The following is a 25515-nucleotide window of genomic DNA, read 5'->3' on the forward strand; positions in this document are numbered from 1 at the left end:
TGTCCATCAGGAAATCTTTTACCTCCTGCCACGTTTCTGGTACTTTCAGGCATTCATTAACTTCATGGGAATTACATTAGCACATTGTTTAGTTCCAGTTTTTTTCTAATTTGGTTGGTTTTTTTTCCCTTTACATTACTTTTCAATGATTTTATTCCTCTTGGTTTTTCTCTTTGTAACTTGTGGATGGGGTGGAAAGTGAGAAGCCTCTAACTCCATCACCTTGACTTGAAAACCCCTTATCCTCTTCCCAAGAACCTACCACAGCAGCCCCTCTATTCCAATCAGGCTGCTCAGATTAAAGTTCACTATATTCCACTGTATTTGCATAGTCTGGAAATGTCCTGCCCAGTCCTCACTGCTTAGCTCTAGGACCTCCTTCAATACTCAGATCAAAACTTAACTCTCCCAGAAGAAAGCTTTATCTTATTCCTCCCCAAATATTATATTTTCTGCTAATTCAAAATTACTTCGTCACTTAAATCTTCAATTTAAAATCTATTTTGTCTTCCCTTACACATTTCTGATAATTACTCACTTGTCCATATATGTGGTTCTTTCTTTCTATTGGGTTAGAATTTCCATTATTGGGGCAGAGCCAAGATGATGGAATAGAAGGATGAACTTGCTCTAACTCTCCCCCCATGGCCCATGAAACACTTGTAAAAAATGACTCTAAACAAATTCAAGAGCAGCAGAAGCCACAAAATGAAAGAGTGAAACATATTTCCAGCCTAAGACGGCCTAGAAGGCCAACAGAAAGGGTCTACTACACTGGCTCAGAGCACAGCACAGCCCAGTGTGAACCACATGGCACAGAAAAGACTGAAGCAGACTTAAGGGTACAGTATCATGGATAGTAGCTGAGGTTCCCAGATTTCTCACCCCACAAATACCAAAGATAGCTTCAAAGGTCAGTAAGAAATCTCTTTAACCTGGGTAGAAGGTTAGCCCCAGCCCTGGCCCCAGGGTGGTGGCAGCCATCGCGCCACCAGGTTCGACTTTTGGAGCCCTTAGCCTAAAGACTCTGAGGGAACAATCAGCTTATCTGGGTCTCAGTCCCCAATGGTGGTCCTGGGCTGAGGAGGAGCACTGGTGTTGTAGAGTTGGTGGTAACTGTGGAGAGGGAACCCTACATGCAGTTCCAGGGCAGAAAAACATGCTAATAGTTGCTCAAAGACCAGACCACAGCCCAGGAGAGGAGAAAATTTCTCTTCGTTGATTGTGTTAGCTGGCAGCAACTAAGAACTTACAGGTCCCTAGAGATATCTCGGAGAACAGCTGCACAAAATCTCTGAAGTAGCTGACTGGGAAAATGCTCAAAAAAAGGAAAAAAAATAAGACTATAAAAGGTTGCTTACTGGGTGAAAAGGTATTTTCTTTCATCCTTTCAGATGAGGAAGAACAAAGCACACTATCAGAGAAAGATACCAAAGTCAAGGTTCCTACATCCAAAACCTCCCAGAAATATGCAATGGTCTCAGGCCATGGAAGAGCTCAAAAAGGATTTTGAAAATCAAGTAAGAGAGGAGAGGAAAAATTGGGAAGAGAAATGAGAGCAATGCAAGAAAATCATGAAAAGTGAGTCAAAAACTTGTCAAAGGAGACTCAAAGAAATGCCGAAGAAAATAACACCTTTAAAAATAGACTAACCCAAAAGGCAAAAGACATCCAAAAAGCCAATGAGGTGAAGAATGCTTTAAAAAATAGAATTGTTCAAATGGAAAAGGAGGTTCAAAAGTTCATTGAAGAATAGTACTTTAAAAATTAGAATGGGGGGAGGGGCTGCCAAGATGGTGGAGTGAGAGCAATCACTCACCTAAACTCTTAAACAAACTCCTTCAGATACCTCTAAGGAGAGAATCTGACCAAACTTTGGAGGTGCAGAATCTAATAGGAGACAGACTGTGGCAGATTCACAGCCCAGGACAGACTGGAAGGTCGATGGGAAGGATCTGTCCAGCAGTGGTGAGCCCACAGCCCACAGTGCAGTGTGTCCAGCACAGTGGAGCAGGAGGATCCCGGAGGAGGCTGGAGGGAGTAGCAAGCAGAGAGGTGGAGCAGCAGCCCACAGGGTGAGAGACCAGCAGAGTCGAGTGAGTGACAGCTGCTGAGCCCCAGATATCAGCCGCAGAAGCTCTTGAGACTTTCAGACCACAGAATAAATGTCTGTAAGTCACCTACTAGAACTTCCAGGAGCCACAATGGTGGAGTGATCAGTAAATACTCTCTCCTACCCCCTTGATGACCTTGAAAGTACCATAAAATATTTCCCCAGAAAAATCCCAGATCAGTGAACACAGTGAAGGGGCAAACAGTCTCATAACACCTCAGGCTAGGAAAATAGCTAAGGGGGATTCCTCCTACTGTGGCAGAGACCAAACAGAAGGAGAGAGACCCTAGGGCAGTGGAAACTCTCACTAGGACCCAGGTGAGCCTCAGCACTAGGAGAGGAGCCCCAAGAGGGTTGGAAAGTCACACCAGGACCCAGGCAAGCCTCAGTGCCATGAGAGGAGCCCCAGAAGGGGTGAAAACTCGCACAAGGATCCAGGTGTGCCTCAGCACTCCAGGGGAAACGGGAAGACAATAGAGCAACTGGAATCACCAACCCCTGAGCTTGCCTTTCAGCTCAGCTGAGGAGATCTCCCTTGACCAGAACACCCCTCCCCCATGCTTAAGAAGCTAGCCTAGGGCTGATTGAGGAAACACAAAACAAAAAGATAAAAAGACACTTGCCCTTAATTTTTTTTCACACCAATCAGCTCAACACCAAGTTCTGCAGCTTCTAACTCAAAGAACCAGAAGCCACAACACACAATCACCATCACAAGCAAGAAAAAGCAAAACAAAGGTTAAAAAACCATAGAATTTTTCTATGGGGACAAATACCAAACACAAATACCAATGACATCAGTAGTGAGACTATACTTCCTTCTGAAACTTCAGAAGGGACTGTGAACTGCTTGCATGCAAGAAAAGCTCTCCTGGAACATCTGAAGAAGGAAATACAAGAGAAACTGGATTTTAAAAGTATGAAAAAAGAATTCCAGGAAGAGAACATCTCTTTAAAAAGGAAAATTGAACAAATGGAAAAAGAAGTTCAAAAACTAACTGGAGAAAATAATTTCTTAAAAGGAATAATTGGACAGGTGGAAAAGGAGATACACAAGTTAACTGAAGAAAACAATTTGATAAAAATTAGACCTGGGCAAGTAGAAACTAATAACTCTATGAGACAGCAAGAATCAAAATTTAGAGAAAGAAAAGATAGAAGAAAATGTAAACTATCTAATTGGAAAAACAACTGACCTGAAAAATAGATCTAGGAGAGAAAATTTAACAATTATTGTCCTTCCAGAAAGCTATGATGAAAAAAAGAGTCTGGACAATATCTTCCAAGAAATCATCAAGGAAAACTGCCCAGAAGTGCTAGATCCAGAGGGCAAAAAATTCATGTAAAGAATCCACCATTCACCTCCCAAAAGGGATCCCAAACTCAAAACCCCAGGAAATATTGTTGCCAAATTCAAGAACTATCAAGTGAAGGAGAAAATACTACAGGCAACCAAAAAGAAAACATTCAAATATTGAGGAGCTACAATCAGGATCACACAGAACCTTGCAGCTTCTACATTAAAAGATCGAAGCAATTGGAATCTAATATTCCATAAGGCAAAGAAGCTGGGACTACAACCAAGGATCAACTACCTAGGAAAGTTCAGCATAACATTTCAGGCAAGGAGATGCTCATTCAATGAAGTAAGGGATTTCCAGACCTTCCTGAAAAAACCACTAGAACTCAATAGAAAATTCAATCTTCAAACACAGGTCTCAAGAGAGGCATTGAAAGGTAAACAGGGGAAAAGAAAATTTTTTTACTCAATTTGGGCAAACTGTTTACCTCCCTATAAGGGAAGATGATACTTCCTAAGCTTGAGAATTGTACATCTATTATGAAATATAAAAAAGATACACATAGAGGGAAAGGGTATAAAGTCAATGATGGGATGATAAAAATGTGATTTAAGCATGCAAAGGGATTGTAACAGGAGATGTGAAAAGGAGGAAGTAGAAAATGATAAGTTACATCACAGGAAGAAGTACAAAATTATATTAGAGGGAAAGAGGGGAGAGAGATGAGCATGATTTGAGAGGTACTCTCATCTGATTTGGTTCAAGGAGGGAACAATAAACTTAATTAAGAATATAAATCTAACTAGCTCTATAGGCTGTAGGAGGGGAAGAAAGGGAAGAGGAAGCTAAAAGGGAGGTAAGAAGTACTAAGGGTAAAGAGGACTAAAAGGGAGGAGGGATGAAAGAAGGAAGGGAAGATTGAGGGAGGTGGTGGTAAAAAGTAAAAACTCTATTGAGGAGGGGAAGGGAGATAGGAGAACTAAAAGCACAAATGATCAAAAGAGGATGGAAGGAAAGACACAGATTGTAATCATAACTGTGAATGTGAATGTAATGAACTCTCCCATAAAACGGAGATGGATAGCAGAATGGATTAAAAGCCAAAATCCAACAATATGTTGTTTACAAGAAACACATTTGAAACGTGGGAATATACACAGGGTGAAGGTAAAAGGTTGGAGCAGGATATGTTGTGCCTCAGCTGATGTAAGAAAAGAAAGGATAGCAATCCTAATCTCAGACAAAGCAAAAGCAGAAATAGATCTAATCAAAAGAGATAAGGAAGGAAACTATCTCCTGCTACAAAGCACAATAAATAATGAAGGAATATCATTACTAAGCATGTATGCTCCAAGTGGAATAGCATCCAAATTCTTAAAGGAGAGGTTGGAGGAGTTGAAGGAAGAAATAGACAGCAAAACTATACTAGTGGGGGACTTCAACCTCCTCCTCTCTGAACTTGATAAATGTAACCTCAAAATAAACAAGAAAGAAGTTAAGGAGGTAAATAAAACTCGGGATAAGGTAGATATGATAGATCTCTGGAGAAAATTGAATGCAGATAGAGAGAAATATACCTTTTTCTCAGCAGTACATGGCACATATACAAAATTTGACCAAGTTCTAGGGCATAAAAACCTCACAATCCAGTGCAGAAAGGCAGAGATAGTCAATGCATCCTTCTAAGATCACAATGCAATAAAAATTATATGTAATAAAAGGCTATGGAAAGATAAACCAAAAATCAGTTGGAAACTAAGTAATCTAATCCTAAAGAAGGAATGGGTTAAAGAACAAATCATAGAAACAATCAACAACTTCATTCAAGAGAATGACAATAGTGAGACAACGTATCAAATCTTATGGGATACTGCAAAAGAAGTTCTTAGGGGAAGTTTTATGTCTTTGAATGCCTACATGAATAAGATAGAGAAAGAGGAGATCAATGACTTGGGCATGCAACTGACAAAGCTAGAAAAAGAACAAATTGAAAATCCCCAAGTAAATTCCAAATTAGAAATACTGAAAACCAAAGGAGAGATTAATAAAACTGAAATTAAGAAAACTGTTGAATTAATAAATAAAATCAATAGCTGGTTTTACAAAAAAAAAATAATAAAATTGATAAATCTTTGGTCAATCTGATCTAAAAAAAGAAAGAAGAAAATGGAATTACTAATATAAAAAGGGGGTAAACTCACCTCCAATGAGGAGGAAATTAAAACAATAATTAGAAATTACTTTACCTGTGGCCAAATTTCAGAGTTCCCAGGTCAAGGAGAAAATACTGCAGGCAGCTAGAAAGAAACAATTCAAGTATTGTGGAAATACAATCAGGATAACACAAGATCTAGCAGCCTCTACATTAAGGGATCGAAGGGCATAGAACAGTATATTCCAGAAGTCAAAGGAACTAGGACTAAAACCAAGAATCACCTACCCAGCAAAACTGACTATAATACTTCAGGGGAAAAAATGGTCTTTCAATGAAATAGAGGATTTTCAAGTATTCTGGATGAAAAGACCAGAGCTGAAAAGAAAATTTGACTTTCAAACACAAGAATGAAGAGAACCATGAAAAGGTGAACAGCAAAGTGAAGTCATAAGGGACTTACTAAAGCTGAACTGTTTACATTCCTACATGGAAAGACAATATTTGTAACTCTTGAAACATTTCAGTATCTGGGTACTGGATGGGATTACACATGCACACACGCTCACATACATAGAGACAGAGTGCACAGAGCGAATTGAATAGGATGGGATCATATCTTTAAAACAAAATGAAATCAAGCAGTGAGAGAGAAATATATTGGGAAGAGAAAGGGAGAAATTGAATGGGGCAAATTATCTCTCATAAAAGAGGCAATCAAAAGACTCATTAGTGGAGGGATAAAGAGGGGAGGTGAGAGAAAAACATGAAGTCTACTCTCATCACATTCCACTAAAGAAAAGAATAAAGTGCACACTCATTTTGGTAGGAAAACCTATCTCACAATACAGGAAAGTGGGGGATAAGGGGACAAGCAGGGTGGGGGGGATGATAGAAGGGAGGGCATGAGGAGGAGAGTGCAATTCGAGGTCGACACTCATGGGGAGGGATAGGATCAAAAGAGAATAGAAGTAATGGGGGACAGGATAGGATGGAGGGAAATATAGTTAGTCTTATACAACACAACTATTATGGAAGTCATTTGCAAAACTACACAGATATGGCCTATATTGAATTGCTTGCCTTCCAAAGGGAAGGGGTGGGGAGGGAGGGAGGAAGAGAAGTTGGAACTCAAAGTGTTAGGATCAACTGTCGAGTAATGTTCTTGCCACTAGGAAATAAGAAAAACAGGTAAAGGGGTATAGAAAGCTATCTGCCCCTACAGGACAAAAGAGAAGATGGAGACAAGGGCAGAGAGGGATGATAGAAGAGAGAGCAGATTGGTCATAGGGGCAATTAGAATGCTTGGTGTTTGGGGGGGGAGGGGATAAAAGGGGAGAAAATTTGTAACCCAAAATTTTGTGAAAATGAATGTTAAAAGTTAAATAAATAAATTTAATAATAAAAAAAAAGAAAAAGAAAAAAAAAAAAAGAAATTACTTTACCCAACTTTATTCCCATAAATTCGACAATCTAAACCAGATGGATGAGTATTTTAAAAAATACAAAAAATCCCAGATTAACAGAAGAGGAAGTTGAATACTTAAACAACCCCAACTCAGAAAAGGAAATTGAACAAGTCATCAATGAACTCCCTAGGAAAAAATCTCCAGGGCTGGATGGATTTACAAGTGAATTCTATCAAACATTCAAAGAACAGTTAATTCCAATACTATATAGACTATTTTTGAAAACTGGAGAAGAAGGACTCCACTCATATTCCTTTATGATACAAATATGGTTTTGATACCTAAACCAGGAAGGGACAAAACAGAGAAAGAAAATTATAGACCAATTTCTCTAATGAATATAGATGTAAAAATTTTAAATAAGATTTTAGCAAAACAAATACAGCAACTTATCAAGAGAATAATACATTATGATCAGGTAGGATTCATACCAGGAATGCAGGGCTGGTTCAATATTAGGAAAACTATTAGCGTTATCAACCTTATCAACAACAAAACTAAAAGAAACCACATGATTATTTCAATAGATGCAGAAAAAGCTTTTGGCAAAATACAACACACATTCCTATTGAAAACATTGGAGAACATAGAAATAAAGGGAACGTTCCATAAAATAATAAGCAGTATCTATCTAAAACTTTCAACAAGCATTATATGCAATGGTGACAAGCTAGATGCATTTCCAATAAGATCAGGGGTGAGACAAGGATGTCCATTATCACCACTATTATTCAATATGGTACTAGAAAATTTAGCTATAGCAATTAGACAAGATAAAAAATTGAAGGAATTAGAATAGTCAAAGAAGAAACTAAGTTATCACTCTTTGCAGATGATATGATGATGTACTTAGAAAATCCCAGAGAATCAAGTAAAAAACTACTTTAAATAGTAAACAACTTTGGCAAAGTTGCAGGTTACAAAATAAACCCTCACAAATCTTCTGTATTTCTATATATTAGTAACAAAGCCCAATAGCAAGAGATAGAAAGAGAAATCCCATTTAAAGCTATGGTAGACACTATAAAATGTTTGGGATTTTACCTGCCAAAACAAACCAAGGGGTGATATGAACACATACAAGACACTTTTCATACAAATAAAGTCACATCTAAGTAAGTGGAAAAACATCAGTTGCTCATGGGTAGGCTGAACCAATATAATAAAAATGACTATTCTACTTAAATTAATTTACTTATTTAGTGCTATACCAATTAAACTATCAGATAATTATTTTCTAGAGCTGGAAAAAATAGTATCAAAATTCATCTGGAAGAACAAAAGGTCCAGAATATCAAGGGAACTAATGAAAAGTAATGCTAGGGAAGGTGTCCTAGCCCTACCAGATCTCAAATTGTATTATAAAGCAGCAATTATCAAAACCACTTGGTATTGGGTAAGAAACAGAAGGGTAAACAAATGGAATATGCTAGATGCTCAAGACATAGTAGACAATGAATATAGCAGTCTACTGTTTGATAAACCCGAGGACCACAGCTTCTGGGATAAGAACCCACTGTTCAACAAAAATTGTTGGAAAAACTGGATAAAAGTGTGGCACAAACTATGTATAGACCAATGCCTGACACTGTACACAAGAATAAAATCCAAATGGGTACACGTTCTAGGTATAAAAATTGATACTATGGACAAATTGGTGGAGCAAGGAATAGTGTATTTATCAGATTTATGGAGAAGGGAAGAATTTTTGACTAAAGAAGAGACAGAAAACATTATGAAGTACAAGATGGATAATTCTGATTACATTAAACTGAAAAATTTTTGCACAACCAAACCCAATGCAACCAAAATCAGAGGGATGTAGAAAACTGGGAAAGAATTTATACAGCTAATGCTAAAGGCTTCATTTCTAGAATATATAGAGAGCTGAGTCAAATATATAAAAATACAAGTCATTCCCCAATTGATAAATGGTCAAAGGATATGAACAGGCAATTTTCAGAGGAAGAAATTAAAAATATCTATAGTCATATGAAAAAATGCTCTAAATCACTTTTGATTAGAGAGATGCAAATAAAAACAGCTCTGAGGTACCACATCACACCTATCAGATTGGCAAACATGGCAGAACAGGAAGATGATAAATGATGGAGAGGATGTGGGAGAGTTGGAACACTAATACATGTTGGTGGAGCTGTGAGCTGATCCAACCATTCTGGAGAGCAATTTGCAACTATGCCCAAAGGGCTACAAAAATGTGCATACCTTTTGTCCCAGCAATATCTCTTCTAGGACGGTATCTCCAAGAGATCATAAAAATGGGAATGGATACCATATGTACAAAAATATTTATAGCAGCACTTTTTGTGTTGGCGAAAAACTGGAAATCAAGGGGATGTCCATCAATTGGGGAATAATTGAATAAATTATGGTATATGAATGTAATGGAATACTATTGTGCTATAAGAAATGAAGAAAAGGAAGACTTCAGAGAGGCCTGGCAAGACTTATATGATCTGATGCTGAGCAAAAGGAACAGAACCAGGAGAACTTTGTGCACAGCAACAACCACAGTATGTGGGAGTTTTTTCTGGTAGACTTGCAATTTTATTGCAATGCAAGGACTTAAAAAAAAAATTCTCTTCTAAGGCAAAATGCCTTCCACGTTCAGAGAAAGAACTATGGAATTCAGTTGCATAGTGTAGTAGATCATTTGTGTGTGTGTGTGTGTGTGTATGTGTGTGTGTGTGTGTGTGTGTGTGTGTGTGTGTATTGAATTTTGGTTTGTTAGATGATTTCTCCCACTCATTTTAACCTTCAACACAGCATGACTATAGTGAAAAAGTATTTAATGGGAAAGTATGTGTAGAACCTATACAAAATTGTATACTGTCTCAGGGAGGGAGGGGGAAGGAGGGGGAAGGGAGGGAAAATAATAATCTAAGTTAGATGGTAGTTATTGTAGAACACTGAAAATAAATAAAATTAATTAATTTTAAAAAAAAGAAAATACTGAAGCTGAATAGAAAATTTTACTTTCAAATACAAGAATCAAGAGAAACATGAAAAGGTAAACAGGAAACAGAAGCCTTAAGAAACTCTTTAATGCTGAACTGTTTACATTCCTACATGGAAAGATCTTATTTGTAACTCATGAGACCTTTTTCAGTTAGAGGGGATATACATACACATGTGTGTACATACATGTATGCATCCATATGTATAATATATAAATGTAGGTGTGTATGGGTGTGTATATATATATGTATATTATATATGTGTAGGTATCTATATGTATGTGGGGCTGTGTGTATATGTATATGCACATATTTATATACATGTAGACAGAGGGCACAGGGTGAGCTGCATATGAAGGGAGAATACCTAAAAAAATAAAATATACCATTGAATGGAATGTACTAGGAGTAAGAGAAAGGAAGAGGTAGAATGCTGCAAATCATCTTACATAAAAGAGGGAAGCAAGAGCTTTTACAATGGAGGGGAGAAGGGGGAAGATGAAAGGAAATAAGTGAGCCTTACTTTCATGGGATTTGGCTTAAGGAGGAATAACACAGACTCAATTGGATATGGAAATTTATTTTACCCTGCAGGAAGACAAGGGGGAAGAGGAAAGAATGGAATAAATTGAAGGCAGGATAAGACAGAAGGAAATGTGGTTTGTCTTTTTCAACATAACTAGTAGAGAAGTACTTTGTCTTATTACACATGTACGACCTACATGAAATCGCTTGTTTTCTCAATGAGGGTTGGTGGGGAGGGAGGGAGAGAATATGGAACTCAAAGCTTTAAGAATGAATGTTAAAAATTGTTTTAGCATGCAACTGGAAATTAAGATACAGGCAATGGGGTATAGAAATCTATTTTGCCCTATAGGAAAATAGAGGCAAAAAAGGATGGAAGAAGGGTGGGTAATAAGAGGGAGGACAGATTGGAAGAAGGGGTGGATGGGATGTATGCTGTCCTGGGATGGGGGTGGGGAGAGATAGGGAGGAAATTTTGAATTCAAATTCTTGTGGAAGTGAATGTGAGAACTGAAAAATAAATAAATTATATATTTAAAAAAAGAAATTCCATTATTGCTAGGATCCTGTCTTCTATTTCTTCTGTCTTCCCTTTATAGTGCTCTGAGCATACTATGAGTAATATATGATTATTTACTGCTCTATGTTTGTGAATATGAGTATTAGCCTCTAATACACAATCCATTTCATGTACCAAGAACTGAGATTCAGACATACTGCTCACATTCTACTTTCTCCATTTTCATTAGAAAACAGTCAATGAAGTCCTGAGGACTACTTAGGTCCAGTGTCCTTTGGTGCTCCTTCACTTCTTCCAAACTAAATTCATTTTGTGAATGTAATTTTTTAATTACTTTGTGATGAGATCCAAGGAGATAATATACTAGAAATAGAAAAGAATTATAGACCTAAAAAGAAGAATTTTATGTCATATTTTATTAGAAAGAGAAAATAATTCTCTCCTCTAGCATTTGGAAAATGTTCAGCAGAGGGGCTGAATAAGGGTGGGAGAAATGTCCTTTGCAAAATGGTGACTTTTCTGATCATTTCCTATGCAAACCTCCTAAAAATATTTTAGTATTCTTTTCCTTGATTGCCTAGCACCACATTGGCCTTCACTCTCAATTCTTACTTCCTACAGAAAAGTTCTCATCCTTTTCCATTATAAAGTCTTCTAAGAGTTCTGCCTACCTCCTTCAATTGGGACAGCTAGCTCATCTGTTAACCTAATCCAAATTCAAGTGCTCAAAGGAAAAGTCAGCTTCTCTATAGTAACAAGAATTTTAATATTCAGTCCCTGGGACCAGTTGTCTAGAGAGTGCTGCAACCTTTGTAGCCTGTGTACTTATCTACCTGTTGTCAGTAGTTGACCAGTAGGTGAACCAATAGAGGGAGGGACCTTATAATGTCCCTCAATTCAGACCACATAGAGGTGACCTTCTCTGGTTTTAGTCCTTGTCAATGAACAAGAAAATGAGACCCCATCCCACTTTGGCAATGTTGCACCTCTCAAAGGAATGCATGACAAACTCTAGCCTAGCTTCTTACAGTAGTTTCTTTGAAGTAATAAAAAAAAAAATATTATGAGTTCCAAAAGGAGAGAACATTGCTCTCATCTGAATCCATTGGGAACTCATAATCTTGGTGTTTTCTTCTAAAAACTTCATTAAATATAGAAATTTCTGGTCTTCATAGTCAAAATGTTTCTGGAAAATGATCAAGCTGATTACATTGCAAGGAGCACATCCAAGGCTGAATGTGGGGGTCACATGGTAATCCTAAAGAAGAAAGAGAGAGAAAGATTTTAATTCTGCCATTGTGATCAAAAGAAAGGCTTGCCTGCCTTTATGTAGACCCTAACTGTCTTGCTTTTCCCTCTAGCTTACATTCTAGTTAACATTTATTTGACACAGACACTTTGAATATAAACCACCCTTTATGAGACATCTGGCTTGATCCACTTAAGAATCCTAAGAGCAAATAGCATAATTCCCATTTTATAGATGAGGTTGCTGAGCCTCAGGACAATTAGCTGATTTATGCCACAACTAAGAAGGAATAAGAAGTGGAATCCAACCCAAATTCTCTCCAGGCCCCAGATATAGTGCTCTTCCTTCCATAATGCATCACTTCCCATTTCTAAATCCCTATTCATCATCTTAGCCTAACCAGATTTTGCTTTCGGACTTCTTCATGTCTATTTTAAAATTATATTTCATTTTATTTCAATCAGTAAGTCCAGGATGAGGGTTGTAGACACTGGACTGAAAGCCTTGCTCTTTCAAGTGTTCTTAGGTTCTGGGTCCTAGACTGTACAAGCAATGATGATGTCAAGGTGGTGATGCTAGGTTGCTTTACCAACGCATATTATCGCTTGTCTCTACTTCAGGATACCACACTGCTTTAGCCAGGCTGGCCCATCTGCCTTATGAATAGCAATTGACTGGCAATTGGATGGCAATTGGTAGTGATGGCCAGACCATTCTCCCCAGGAGTTGCTTCCCCATATGGGACTAGGACCAGTGGTCTAGAGATTGCTGCCAACCCCATAGCCTGTATAATTATCTACCTGTTCTCAATAGCTTGTCATCAGTTATTGCTAGTAGTAATGAGAAAGATGGGCACCTTCCCCACAACGACTTATCCTCTCAGTGAGAACTGTAGAGACTGGCCTAGGAGTGATTTGGAGGTAGGGAGAATACCATTATTCCCAAGTTCTTGGACTCAAGGCCCTAGGCTCTCTCCTTCAGGATGAGAGGGTAGAAGATCATCAAGATGGAGTTGTTTTGACCAGCCTAGATCATTCAGATGTTCTCCATCCCCAAACTACTCTGAATTCATTTTGTAAATATTTTTCCTATATATGTGGTTTAGAAATGCTGGAAGCAGTTACTAGGCTGCATGTCCACAAGGGAGTGACTGTGGACACTGGACTGAAAGTATTGCTGTTTTCCAGGCTCTTGGATTTCGAGGTCCTGGGCCATCTCCCTCAGGTCAGAGGGAAGATGGTAATTGAGGTGATGTTTAGATTAAAGGAGGCCAAGCACAGAGTCTTGCAGATATTCACACTTAGGGGTTTGAATGTGATAGTGATCTAGCAAAAGAATATTGAGAATCTAAAATCAGGCAGGAAGAAGAGCCAGTAGAGAAAAATATTATAGAGGCAACTGAAGAGAGAATATCAGTCAACCAACTACCAGCAGTTACTGAGCTCTTACTGGGCTCTGGGTTAAGCACCAGGAGTAAAGAGACAGAAGTGAAAGAGTTCCTGCCCTCAGGGAGCTCACATTATCATGGGACAGGTGGGACAACATCTACATAGAGTAGTACAAAAGTTCCAGATTCCATAGTGTTGTTGGAATGCTTTTCGCACTTTTTCCCTATATTATTCATGGCAAAATGTTCTGGAGTGGGAGAGCACATATAGCTAATTATGAACAATGTCTGACAGTATCATACTACTGCCCAGTTCCTGCCACTCAACACTCATCCACACCCACATCCATGTGTGTTCACACACACACACGCATATACACAAGTACACATAGGTCTTGCCTTTTATGGTTTAAAAAGAAGTTATTGAAGATGGTGGAGTAGAAGGACACACATATGCAGGCTCTCTCCACACAGCCCATAAAATCCCTATAGAGAGGGACTCTCAACAAATTCTGGAGCAGCAGAAGTGGAGAACAACAGAGTGGAGGAGATTTCCAGCTCAGGGTGATCTGAAAGGCCCACAGGAAACCTCTGTTGCACCAGACATGGAGCAGAGCCCAGCCTAGCCTTGGCCACCTGCCCCACAGCTTGCAAACAGCCCTTGGGGGCAGAATCTCCAGTCATGGAATCCCCAGTCCCAGTAGCAGCAGTTAGCAGATCCCTCAATCCACAAGCGTCAAAGGTCAGTGACAGGGTTCTTTCAGCTGGCCCAGAAGGGAGAAGGGCCTTTCCATACCTCTGGCCTCAGACAGTGGCCACAGAGGCCACATCAGGCGGGTGGCGGTGGTTCCCACAGCAGCCCCTATAGCAGCCTACATCCATTGTTGGATCAAAAGACCCCTGGGGGCTCTAAGGAGCTGATTCTTGCCTTGGCCCTGTGTGGAGGCCCTGGGGGAGCTGGTCTTTATCTCACACTGAATGGCAGCCCTGTCCATGCAGTTTATCTGAAAATCAGCCGCCAGTGCTGGCTTGGTGGAACTGGAGGACAGGTGGCTGTGGAGAGGAAAATGCTAAGATTCCAGGCACAAAAATCTCTCACTGCTCCCAGACCAGGGTATACACTTGATTGTGCCACCTTGGAAGAACTGAGATCTTACAAATCCCCAGAATATACCCTATTCTTGACAAAGGACCCAAAAGTCAAGTAACTGGTTGGGAAAATGCCCCAAAAATGGAAAAAAATAAGACTATGGAAGGCTACTTTCTTGGTGAATAGATATCTTCTCCCATCCTTTCAGATGAGGAAGAACAATGCTTACCATCAGGGAAAGACATAAAAGTCAAGGCTTCTGTATCCCAAACATTCAAAATAAATATTCAATGGTCTCAGGCCATGGAAGAGCTCAAAAACAATTTTGAAAATCAAGTTAGAGAGGTGGAAGAAAAATTGGGAAGAGAAATGAGAGAGATGCAAGAAAAGCATGAAAAGCAGGTCAACACCTTGCTAAAGGACACCCAAAAAAATGCTGAAGAAAATAACACCTTCAAAAATAGCCTAACTCAATTGGCAAAAGGGGTTCAAAAAGGCAATGAGGAGAAGAATGCTTTCAAAAGCAGAATTAGTCAAATGGAAAAGGAGGTTCAAAAGCTCACTGAAGAAAATAGTTCTTTCAAAATTAGAATGGAACAGATGGAGGCTAATGATTTCATTAGAAACCAAGAAATCACAAAATAAAACCAAAAGAATGAAAAAATGTAAGATCATGTGAAATATCTCATTGGAAAAACAACTGACCTGGAAAATAGATCCAGGAGAGACAATTTAAAAATTATGGGACTATCTGAAAGCCATGATCAAAAAAGAGCCTAGACATCATCTTTGGTGAAATTATCAAGGAAAACTGCCCTGATGTTCTAGAACCAGAGGGCAAAATAAATATTGAAAGAATCCACTGATCACCTCCTGAAAGAGACCCGAAAAGAGAAACTCCTAGGAACATTGTAGCCAAATTCCAGAATTCCCAGGTCAAGGAGAAAATATTGCAAGCAGCTAGAAAGAAACAATTCAAGTTTTGTGGAAATACAATCACGATAACACAAGATCTAGCAGCTTCTACATTAAGGGATTGAAAGGCGTGGAATAGGATATTCCAGAAGTCAAAGGAACTAGGACTAAAACCAAGAATCACCTACCCAGCAAAACTGAGTATAATACTTCAGGGGAAAATATGGTCTTTCAATGAAATGGAAGACTTTCAAGCACTCTTGATGAAAAGACCAGAGCTGAAAAGAAAATTTGACTTTCAAACACAAGAATGAAGAGAAGCATGAAAAGGGGAAGAAGAAATGGAAGGGAGAGAAGATGGATTTTTGCTGATTGAAAAAATATATAATTTAAAATTCTTAAAAAGGATATTCTGAAATATTGATGATAGCTTTAGGATCAGCTCTGATTCCAAAATGGGTGGTGTTAGGATTGCTTCTAACATGTATTTCTGTATTCCAACCATGATCCTTACCTTCAATCCCATAGTACTGAAATCCAGCCATGAGTTCCCCTCCTTTGATAGGAGAGCTTTCCCCTTATATTGCCCCAGACCAAGCCTTCTTCCATACCACTTCCAGGACATCTCATCATGTTGCTTACATTTTGACCATCATCCTCATTTCCCTTACACTACTTACCGCACACACCCTGCAGGCTGTCCCTTCCTCTACTACCTCAGCAACCTGAGTCTCACCATTAGAACACTGAGCCCATGCCCCCCCCCTTCCAGCTCCCTTTATTCCCTTTATCCCTTTTTCCATCCTCCCCATTAGAATATATAATTCTTGAAAGCAGAGATAGTTATAGTTGCTTGTAATTCTATCCCCAGAACTTAGCACAGTGTCTGATACATAGCAAATACCTAATAACTGCTATATCTATCTATCATCTATCTGTCTGTCTATCTATCTATCTATCTATCTATCTATCTATCTATCTATCTATCTATCTATCTATCTATCTATTGCGTAAATTCTCTCAGTTTTCAGGATATCCAGGCTTGCAATTGATAGAATAAAGCATTATCTGTTAATAAACATATAAAAAGAAGTTATCCCATAGAATTTATGGCATCAGCATCTCTACTTATGCCTTTCCCAGTGCCCTGTGCCCCCCCTAAGTTTCATGTTTCATAGAAGGAAGACAACCCCTCTGCTAGATACCTTAGATCAGGGAGGAGGAAGAAGCGTGAAGGGAAAGAGCTTCCAAGAGATGTTGCTGAGTCAGCTCACTGCCTTCCTAGCAATGTTCTCAGGCCTGCTTCCCTTCCTCCAGCTGCTAGGCAAAATATCAAGAAAATTCCTGGACTCCCCAAAAGGATCCCAAAACATTGCCTTATCCCCCTGGAATTGTTGACCAAAGGTAACAGAACCAGTGCTGCTAGGTTCTTGTGAACTCTGCTCCATCTGAAAAGAAGCAAAAATATAGAAAGTTATTCCCGTAAATGTTCCTCCCCACACTGCCTCTTCACAAGATTAGCATGAAGTCCTTAGCAGAGCCTCACTGCCTCTCATCTCTTCTCTCAGCCATCTTGACCCTTCAGGGTTTCTAGGAATGTCCACATGGTTATGGGCATATCCCCAGGATGGGCCCCAAAGTGCTAACGTGGTGTTTCAGACTACAGTAAATTCTTGGACCAGCCTCAGTCTGCATAAGTTACCAGAGATGGGATGGATTTTTCTAAGGTCAGTGGTAACAAAGTAAAGAAACACCAACCTTTTGCTTTCTTTAACTCCTCCACAAGGTTCTTGGCCTCTTCTTGGACTCTCTCTTCAATGCTCCTCTTCCCCATTCCAAAATTCCTCAGGATCATGAGGGTGAAGCAGAGCATTTGCTTCCATCTCTCTCTGCTGCTTACAATAACACCTATAAAGGGGAGCAGGAGGAAGACAAACCATAGACTCCAAAGCTCCTTATACCCCATGTCAAGAAGTCAATCCCCAAGAGCCATTGACACACACCCCTTGTAGGAGAATAGGATGAAATGGGGAAAGTGTTAGTTTGCTTTCTTCTCTATCCATACTGTTTTCTATCCCATCCCAGATATAATTCTCCCTACATCATGTCAGAAACACATCAGGTGGCCCTACTCTCACATCCCCTTCCTGGGAAGGAAGAGGGAGACCAGGATAAAGACATATTTTTGAGACCTTGAATAGTTGTAGGGTGAGTTTATATCTGCATCTTTTGATCCAATGAACATAAAGGATTATGATTTCTTGACATCCTAGCCTCTCTATTTCAGTCAAGTACCAAAGAATAAGAGTCTGTTTTTTGTCTTTTTGTGGGTTACTAGGTAGCTCAGTGGATAGAGTACTAGGCCTAGAGTCAGGAAGACCCATCTTCACAAGTTCAAATCCAGCCTGAGACACTCAATATTTATGTGACCCTGGGCAAGTCACTTAACCCTGTCTGTCTCAGTTCTTCCTCTGTAAAGTGATCTGGAAAAGGAAACAGCAAACCACTCTAGGATCTTTGCCAAGAAAATCCCAAATGGGGTAATGTAGCATCAGACAAGACTGAAATGACTGAGCAACAAGAGGGTTCCATCAATAAGAACAGAAAGTTACATAGTTCAGTAGCATTCCCTATATCAGAAGACTTTTCTTCACTTTTGGATTTTTTTTCCTCTAAGGAAGGGTAGTATGTAGCATTGTTGTTTATGGGAAAATGACTGTTGAGTCAAAACAAGATACAACAGGTATATAAACAATTGTAGTTCATTTGAGCAATGACCAAGATGTACATATACCTTTATTGTGAACACATGATACACACATACTAAAACTTAACATGTCATATCCTTCTTTCCCTGAATATATCACATCTTCATACCTTCAGATATCACCCTCTGAGTTCAGACATAGAATGAGGACTTCACCTAACTGCTTTTTTATTGGGAACTATACTTTTACCTGTAATCTTATTTCCACAGGACCTTTATTGGTATCAAATTCTTGACCGTCTGTCCCAAGATCTTTTATAAGGGAACTCTCAAACAAGAAAGTGACTGATATTCCTTGGAATAGACTTTAATTCACATTTGTTTCACTAAATACCTCTCTAAAAAAGTAGAAAGTAACACGGGGAGGAGTGTATTCACTAACATACTCTTGATCCCAATACAACTAACTCTCTTTCTGAAGTAGCTCCTGGTCTGCCCCAGAATCTCTTCCAAAAAAAAAAAGAAAGAAAGAAAAGCAATTCCATTCCAATGCAGTGGAGAGCTGAAAAGGGTTTTGCAAAATTTTGTTTGGCAAAATTTAAACTTTAATCATTGCTCTGTATCTGATTTTACTGAATCATAGGCTGGTATAGTCAAGACATCTTAGAAATTGTCCAGTTCACTCCTCTCATTTTATACATGAAAAATTTGAGAAAGATTAAGTAACTCACCTAAAGTCAGGAATGTTCTCAGACTAAGCCTAGAACTCAGAATCCTGACCAAAATTCTGGATTCTTTCCACCCCAAATCATGAAATGAAATGGAAATAACAAGATAAACACTACCCTTCACTCTTCCTGACCTATAGATATCTCAACCTCATTATATCCAAAAATCAATTCATTGTCTTCCTCACCCAAACCTCCCCTTCTTCTGGACTTCCCTATTTCTGTTGATTGTTCCAGTCACTCAGGTCCACAGTCTCAGTGGGATCCTTGATTCCTAACTCTTCCCTTACACTCAAATCTAATTAGTTGCCTAATCATTCTTATCTGTACATCTGTTTTCTTTCATTTTCGGGGGAGGAGATGAGGCAATGGGGGATAAGTGACTTGCCCATGGTCACACAGCTAGTAAGTGTCAAGTATCTGAAGCCAAAATTGAATTTAGGTCTTTCTAACTCCAGGGCCAGTTCTCTATTTGCTATACCACCTAGCTGCGACTACATCAGCTTTCCTAACTGTTCCCTTCTCTTTACTCATGCATCCATTCCTCTAGTCCCCACCTTCATCCATGTTTTGCCTGGAAAATTACAATATTCCTGCCTCCAGTCTACTCTCTCCCATTCATCCTTCACCTAGTTACCAGAGTGATTGGACTGATCAGTCACATTCACACAAACTGTACTTTGAACCTGACATAGTGATATCATTTAAGTACTCTTCCAGTAGGGAAGATAACAACCAAAGATTTCCAAGAGCTTTTTTTTCAGGTAAACTGCTGTGTAATAACCAAAGTAATTAGGTGGCACAATGGATAGAACAGTGGGCCCACAGCCAAATGATCTGAGCTAGTCAAAGAACCTCTTTTTGCCTCACTTTCCTCACTTGTAAAATGAGGAATAACAATAGCACCCACCTTCAGGAGCTGTTGCAAAAATCAAATGAAATAATATTTAAAAGTACTTAGCACAGTGCCTGGCACATAGTAGGTTCTGTATTTATTAGTTGTTGTTGCTGATTCATTCATTCATTTCCCACTTTGATTTACTCATATGTTCCTACTACAGGTGTTCTATATTTGCTGTGGCAGAGAAAAGTGTTTCTTTTTAGTCAGTTTATCAGGATTGGAAATGAAACACATTATCAGAGATTTTTGCCGGACTGTAGTTTATAGAATGCCATGAGAGAGGGATTTCTGTCCTGATTTTAGCTCTAGTAGGTGACCTATTCTTGAAGTAGTTAGATAATTATAATTTTAAAGATTATTTTATAAAGTATAGATAACTTCTCTTCATATGGATTCTGATCCACATTGGCTATACTACAACTTGCTTGGTCTTCAAAAGCTCAATATTTTGGATAATCATTATGCTTGAAGATTGAAGTAATTTTGATTTACCTGTTACTGGTGGCAGGTAGCAAATACATGATCCCCAGCTTCATTTCCTCCATTTGGAAAATTTTCTAACCTTGTACATCTACTCTTAAAAGAGAAAGATTTGCAAATATATAAAAAGAGTGGTCACTAAGAGTCTCTGTGAGTTCATCAAGAATAGGTGTTGCTAGCCCAATCTAATTTCGTTTTTTTACAGTATTATGAGACTAGTAGATGCAGGCAATTCCTTGACAGACTAGATATAGATTTCAGCAAGGCATATGACAATGTCTCTTATGACAAATTCATAGAGAAAGTGGAGAAGACACTGATTATATTGTCAGAAAACATGTTCCTAGGGAGCCCACGCTACATAAAGTTGTGGTCATTGTCCAGTAGGAAGACAATTATGTAGGTACTAGACTGCTGAGCACTGGATCTTGGAACAGCAAGGATAAATTTCCAACCAACTAGAAAATTAATTAGAATAATGGATCTTTGAAGGTAAAAGTCACACCTGAGGGCTGAACGATTACAGTAAATTGTAAAGGCTAGATAAGTGGGAAAAATAGATCTCCCTTCTCCCTCCAGGACTCTCGTACCTCACAATCATTCTGTTTCTTTTTTTTCTTTTTTCATTTTTTTCTTATTCCTTCCTTTCCTCCTTCTCATTCTTTCTCTCTCCTTTTTTCTTTCTTTCCTCTCTTCTTTCATCTCTCCCTTTCTTCTTTCATTTCTCCTTTCCTTTTCTTTCTTTCTCTATTTCCTTTTCTCTTTCTTGCCTTCTCTCTCTCTCTCTTTCTCTCTCTCTCTTTTATCCTTAGTCTCTTCCTTCTTTAACTGCTGCTGCCCTAGAGAAAAGACAAATGGCTTGCATATAACTCATTATATCCTCCCCAACATGCCACTGCTTTGGGGGCACAAGTGGGTATATTTCCATCAATTTCTCAGAATAGTATTCTTTTATTTTCCTTATTCTTGTCTTTCTCTTCTTACTCTACAACAAACAGAAACTTACCTAATCCATTCTTAGCAATTCGAAAATTGGTATATTTCTTCTGTCAGCAAACTTGTCCCCATGATCAATCAGAGCTTCTTTCATTGCTTTGTTTCCATGTAACACAACAACACACGCAATACCCAATTGCAAAATAAACAACGGGCCATACATTATTGGGAGCTAGGAAAAGAGATGTGGGCAGTAGTGAGAGTGTCATCATTGAATCAGATGATCAACAACTTGGGTTACTACTGTTGACTTTGTTGGACAAATTATCAATCCATTATCAACTCCAAAACATTTCTGACAAATTTTTACAGAGTGGATGAACCCAAACCAAGCCATACCTGGCTCAAAAGGCTAAAAATTAATTCTGTGTGTTGGGCTAGCAGTCAAAATACTGGCTAGTGAGGCAAAGTATATAATCTCAGTACAGTGTCCCCAACCTTCCTGAGAGCCTAAGTTTATGTTTCATAACTATGTGCCATAGTGGATACAGCACTAGATCTGGAACCAAAATCCAATTTCCATTATATAATATCTGTGTGATCCCATGCAAGTTACTTAACCTCTGTCTCAGTTTATTCATCTGCAAAATGAGGATGATAATAACATCTAATTCTAAGGTTTCTTGTGGGAATAATAAAATAATATTTGCAAGATATTTGCCAAACCTTAAATCATCATATAAATGCTATTATTATCATTATTTTTTTCCATCTAAATCTTTGAGAATAGCACAGTAGGGGAAGAGGGATGGTGCTGTCACTGAAATTCTGAAGCAGAAATGGGTCCTCTTTTCAATAGAAATCACACAAATCAGTATCATTGGATCATAAGAATAGATCATAAGAATAGTTAGAGATCACACGGACTCTTTAATAATCTGGTGAAGCCTGTGTACATGTCTGAGTGATATTTTTAGCTGAAACACATAGGATTACAAATGAAACCACTTATATTGGTATAAAATAAAGAAGTCATTTTTTTCCCATTCAAGCTCACAGAACCCCTGAAATATATCTGCAGAGCCACTGGGAGTTCATAGTCCCAAGATTAAGAACTCTTCTAAAGCAATCAAAATTTTACAGATGGCAATGCTGAGGCCCCAAAGATCAGCGTGTGTTTGGGAAGCACATGATAAAAATATCAGTTTGGCAATCTAGCAGGTCAAAATGAGAATATATTTTTGTTTTCACATGCTAAACTCACTTAATCTTTTCTCACAACCCTATGAGGCAGATAGGACTTTTATTGCCAAAGTCTTCATACAGACATAGGAAACTGAGGTCCAACAAGATCATCATGACTTGCCCAAGGCACAGAGTTAGGCAATGTCAGAATCCAAACTTGAACCCAGGCCTTTTTAATCCCATGTTCAATGCCTTTTCTACTACTCTAAGTTAACTTTCAAAGGCTTTTAGATCTATAGGTCTGAGTTCAAAATTTGTTGGATCCTTTTGAGGCTGAGTTTCCTTTCAGCCAGGCACACTTAAGATTACATGTAAGGACAGGAGCTGCACACAGAATCTACCTGAGTGCTCCTGTGCAAGGAAAGCATTCTCCACTCTGATTCAACAAAGGCTCAGGACCCTAACTGTTTGCAAGATCTTCTCATTCCTCAGGCAACAGAAATAATCAGGCACATTAAATACTCCCTTTCTTCCTATGGTGAGCAGTGAGTATTTTAAGTGGGACTGGTGGCATTTTTTCCTAGAACTTTGCAGGGCCAATGTGAGTAGTAATAGCAGAGGACAGCACTTTTTGTAGAATAGATCTCATCCAAACGACACGACCTTGATAGCACCAACTACTGGAAACAGTGAGCCCTGATGGCCACTACAATGAATTCAAATGTGATCTACAAAACCTACAAGTTCTTACCTACTTACTCTAGCATGCTCTACTCATTAGAATAAGCTGCATGAAAACAGTCTCCCAAAACAAATAGACTGCTGCTAGAATCAGGAATGAAGTTAATAGAAGAAAGAGTTGTTTACTTACCGTGCAGCTAGATTCTGGGATATTCTTAAAGTTCAGTTACAGTATATTGCCAATAACGGGAAGAGGAACAGGACCAAATGGAAGCTTTCCTCTTCTAAAGCCTTTTTTCCATGATAAAATGAGAAGCAGACATGAGATAGAGAGCAGTAAACCAAGAGTAATGATCACAGATCGGTACATTGACACTCTTCCTGACTATTAATGCAATAGAAGACTTAGAATCCAAATCTGGGAAGGACTAAAAACACAAGATCAATCAGTTCATAATTCCTTGGTATGCTAAGTAAGCCTCTAGAGAACTTTGTCCTGCCAATAAGATAAAGAGAACCCTAACCTTGCTCTATAGTACAATATTTTAAAGGAGTTGGAGCCATTCAATTTGCTATTTAAAATTTTACTGATTCATTTTCCTCTTTATACACCACAGTTATTTCCCAATATGGCACAGTCTCCCTTTATAATCAATACTTTGAATAGACATTAATCAAAACCAATGATTCTAGGCCTTGATAGTATAAGTTGCATCCCATAGTAGCTTACCTCCCTGATGAGAGGTATTTCTTAATCTGTTTCCAAGATTAAGGGCACTTTTATGGCATAAAAAAACTTAGTTGACCCCTTGTTATTTGTCCTTCGTTCTTAAAGAGAATCATGATATCACGGAGGTGTTGCCATGACTTGCAAGTGAATCAGATTTAAGTGAGGGAGGGTTATATAAGGTTGCCAGCCTCACTTTCTCCTCCAGAGTCATCTAGGTCCACTGGCAAGATACAGATCAGGATGACTGGAGGTGACCCTGGATGCAATGGGAGACCTTGGCCTTTTTAAGCTCAGGTTTTTCCCAGGTCTCATGGAAAGTTTGGATTCTGACATTGCCTAACTCTGTGCCTTGGGCAAGTCATGATGATCTTGTTGGACCTCAGTTTCCTATGTCTGTATGAAGACTTTGGCAATAAAAGTCCTATCTGCCTCATAGGGTTGTGAGAAAAGATTAAGTGAGTTTAGCATGTGAAAACAAACCTTTTTTCAAGAAAGCTTGAATTCTTGCAGAGGAAGATGGTAATTGTGGGTTCCTTTTATGTCATAATCTTTAATAAGTACAGTGAACACCACTGAGGCACTTCATGTACATCTTCATTTTTAAACAGATGCCAACAGACCCTTAAAAACCCAGAATGTATAGTTAATTTGCATAAAATCAAAGCAGGCATGGAGTAACAGTGTGGGACAAGCCAAGTCCTCATTGTGATAGTATGTCATGTGGATGAGAGACAGATATATGAACAAAAAGGCCAGGCCACGTGCTGCTCCTGAATATCTGCAAAACACAAAGCTCACTGTGTTAATGTTCTTCAGTTTTCCTGCTTTACAAATAAAACATAGTAGGACTTCAATCTCCCTCAATCTGAAAAAGCAAGGAAATCATGACAGCTGAGAAATGCCACTAGGGTTTAAAACTTTAAAATTCCCTATCAATGTTAATAAGAAGCATCATTTCCTGTTCACCTTCATTTGATATTTTTTTCCCAAAATATCAAGCAGTCACTGAATGTAGCCACATTATCAGCTACACCGTAGATCAGTTGCATTGACCATATATTATAGTTTTACTATTAGTATTCATTAAAAACACATAATTCCAAAAAAAAGCTTTGCATGAACTCAGCAAGGTTTTTAAATTTAATTTGCTTTTTAAAAATTACATTTGACTACAGTTTTAAAAAATAACATACATATGTATGTATATATGTGTGTGTGCATGTGTGTGTGTGTGTGTGTGTGTGTGTGTGTGTGTGTGAAACAATATTCTTTCAATTTACAGTACTTATTTTGGAACATCAAACTTTTTAATAGTGATAATACTTGGGGTGTATTTTGATCCATGGACCACTTGCAATTACTCCATCACGTACAGTTTGGGGAATGATGACATAGAGTAAATTTTCAATGGAGACCACAACTGATAATAACAACTATCCCTCCCATGAGAAAAACAGTCCCTCAATTC

General features: G+C 38.6%; 1 pseudogene; it reads right to left on the reverse strand.

Annotated features, from left to right (window-relative positions):
- LOC140511725 (cytochrome P450 2C19-like) overlaps positions 1 to 25515 on the reverse strand; it is a 106871-nt pseudogene that overhangs the window by 2218 nt on the left and 79138 nt on the right.

Source organism: Notamacropus eugenii, chromosome 1, assembly GCF_028372415.1.
Source record: "Notamacropus eugenii isolate mMacEug1 chromosome 1, mMacEug1.pri_v2, whole genome shotgun sequence".
Lineage (NCBI taxonomy): Eukaryota > Metazoa > Chordata > Mammalia > Diprotodontia > Macropodidae > Notamacropus > Notamacropus eugenii.